The sequence below is a fragment of the Pinus tabuliformis genome, chromosome 6, assembly GCF_031772625.1.
Source record: "Pinus tabuliformis cultivar Carrire ecotype Pingquan chromosome 6, CPIR1, whole genome shotgun sequence".
NCBI classification, from domain to species: Eukaryota; Viridiplantae; Streptophyta; class Pinopsida; order Pinales; family Pinaceae; genus Pinus; species Pinus tabuliformis.
The window spans coordinates 1,872,308,587-1,872,311,691 of NC_142292.1; the positions used below are offsets into that span (position 1 = coordinate 1,872,308,587).

Genomic DNA, 3,105 nt, shown 5'->3' on the forward strand with positions numbered 1-3,105 from the left:
TATTGTCTTGTGCTAGAGATTACTGTTCTTGGATTGGCTCCTCTATGCCCAGATCTATTTGCAGGGAACAGGCCAGTCATTCACAGTGAAGAAGATAATGACAAGATTAGTGTATAATGATGGACAGGATGGTGCCATGGTGCCAACCTAAATCTCAAGTAAGGAGACATCTGTTCATCAATTTGTCAAGAAGCATGGCCTACAATTCAATTGCTCTAAGCCTATCACTTCTTCCACCTGTCAAATAAATTGTTTCCTGTTTGTTTAGTTGACTATGGTTCTAATAAATATACTATTGTTTGATGTAAAAAGACAAAACAAAACAAAAAATATGGAAAGTTGTGACCCCATTTTCTAACTACAAATTGAAATTGGATTACCATAGTGACCACCTCTGCTTATTGGAATCAAAAAGGGGGTGGGTTATGCACAATCCTCCGTATCATTTGCTATTACCAGAGATAAGTAAAGCCACCCTAAACTCAAGTCTTAACTATGCTGATAGGGTGTTTGGGGAGGGGGATCCCTTACCAACCCACTATAATCTACACAAAAGCATCCTAAGAACATATGCAAAATCAACCCTTCAATGAAATGATCCAAGAATATAGGTACTCAAACATTGATTTTATCAAAGAAAAATACAAGACAGAAAGAAAAGATCATAACAAGGATTAGAAGAGTCTAAGAACAATGCTCACTATCTGCAGAGCCAAGACGAATGCAGAAGAGTTCTTCCTTCAGTTCCCCATCTGAGAAATCAGTTGCATGCCAGACCCAAGTCTTATCACTACCTGCGTGCTCCTGAAGTGACATTGGGGAATGAACTGCAAGGCAAAAAAAAAAAAAAAACAATATAATCCAGATAATAAGGATCAACACAAATTCTCGGCATAGAAAGCCTCTTAAAACTTGGACGTAAGATAAGCTATTACAATCTCAGGGGGGAAATTACACAAAAAAAAAAAACAAACAAATTTACATACTTAAATGGTTTGCACATATTTTCAATGTCTTGGATTGCCTCATGACCAGCCGAACCTTTGTAGTATCCTTGTGCTTAAGAAACTTTACTGTTCCTACACCACGCTCCTTCCATTGATTCCCATCCTTGTCAAACCTGTACAGCTTCGCCTTCCTGCAGGGTCAAACATATAAAAAAGAATGGGAATATTAATAAACAATGAAACTGCATTAGGATCATTTTAAGAGCCCATGGCATCCATTAGAAGTAACGTCCGCAATATCCCACCATATCAAATGCATTCAAAGATAAATTACCAACGACCTATTAAAAACACAGGAGATATTCCTTAACATTACCGAAAAGGATCCCACAAAAAAGCTCAATAATAACATCAAACATGTAAGAATACAAATCATCAACTATTTAATAACAAAAGAATGCTCATCCCATACATCCCCATAAAGTACAGAAATGATCAACAGCCTGTTCAAAACATCATAGAAAGTCAACGAAAACAGTTGACAGAAGACCAAAACAGACATATGCCTGAATCATACCACCTCACAACATAAAAAGACAAATCACCCTAATGCCAATAACCAAAAGACAGATTATCAAATAGGCCCAATTCAGTATTCAATGGCTAATCCAAAAACCAAAAAATACGAAACCCCGTATGCTTAACAATAACAAATGACCATCACACCCCCCACTAAACCAGAATAACAGAGAAACCATCATAGATTCTTCAAAGACATTGAAAAAAGGATGGCCTATAGTTCAACAAAATATAAAAAGACTCGTCAAAATACAAAACCCCCAATGATAACAAATAAACCATCAAATGCATCCCCGAAAAAATCTTCATCGGCAGCCTATCAACATAGGAAAACAATTATTACAGACCATAATGAGATCAAAAAATGCTGATAAAAATATCAATGGGACATCAAAACAACAAGAAACTCACAAAATACACAGAAAAGCAAAACCCTAATTACCCGATAAAACAAACCATAGCCCGCTAAATGCATCTACCATAGAGTTTCTTCAGCACCCCGTTGAAATGACAAATCCGATCATCATTAACAGGCGAACAAAACATCAAGAACCCGATAAAAACAGATCTTACTAAAAAGGAGAAAAATTAGAAGTAAATAACTGCCCAAATGCATCTTCCTTATAGTCAAGGTCCCATTTATGTGCACAGGAAAAGGGCCACCGAAGAGGCCATGAAAACAACTTTCAACTGAGAAAACAAAATCATGAAATAGCCATGGATTAAGAAATTTACATGTCAAGAAGGACATCCTCCTCTTCTTCGCCCGTGGTGACAGTAACCTCCTCAAGCTTAACAATGGGTGCAACCTGAGCTCCAATGTCCTCTTCCTTTCCGGCATCATCCTCGTTCTCTCTCGAATCGTCATCTACTGCCCGTGTAAGAACAGGATCCTCCTGAGTTCCAGCCATCCCAATACCAGATAGTGCACAGAAGGAGGGCTCGAATGAAATCGATGGATCCAAAATATGCCAGAAACTCGCCCAATATCAGACACGAATGCGAAACCCCAAGGATTTTGGACAAAGGATTTAACTGTGCAAAAATGCTTCGAAGGCAAAGGGCAAAGAGGTCGACGGAGAGAAAACTCTCTATATAAGGGTTTTTGAGGTCGATGGAGAGAAAACACTCTATATAAGGGTTTTGAAGAGGGAAGGCCGGTAGCTGTTAAAGATTGAGAGTAAAAGTAGCATCGTTAAAGATAATATAATAAATTATTACAGGGATGGTTGGGGGGTTTCAAAGGGAGAGAAGGCCATGGAATAACCCCTAAATCATCTCCAACCTGAGAGGCCTACTTCATTCATGTTGTCATGTTGGGACCAGAGGTTGTTGTGCGTTTTTTGTTTTCGCAATTTTGAACTCTTTCCTCGGTGATATATTATTGTGTTTATTGTAATAATAATGGGATGGGGTTGAGGGGTTTGTAAATGAGATAAATATGGAAAAGTAATTAGAAATATTGGTTTTAAATTATTATAATAAGTATTGTTGTGGTTGATCCATGATAAGTTGTAGGGTAGTTGGTTTGTATGGGGTTTAGTTGTTACGAGGTCTTAAGTTCAAATGTCATGGGGAG

At 37.8% G+C, this 3,105-nt stretch overlaps 1 pseudogene across 1 annotated transcript; it reads right to left on the reverse strand.

Annotated features, from left to right (window-relative positions):
- Positions 1–684: 684 nt before the first annotated feature.
- On the reverse strand, positions 685–2,593 carry LOC149266620 (ran-binding protein 1 homolog c pseudogene; annotated as a pseudogene). The gene is made up of 3 exons (XR_016255180.1): positions 2,262–2,593; positions 987–1,138; positions 685–827 (listed from the first exon to the last, which is right to left on the reverse strand). The product of XR_016255180.1 is annotated as a ran-binding protein 1 homolog c pseudogene (transcript).
- Positions 2,594–3,105: the final 512 nt, after the last annotated feature.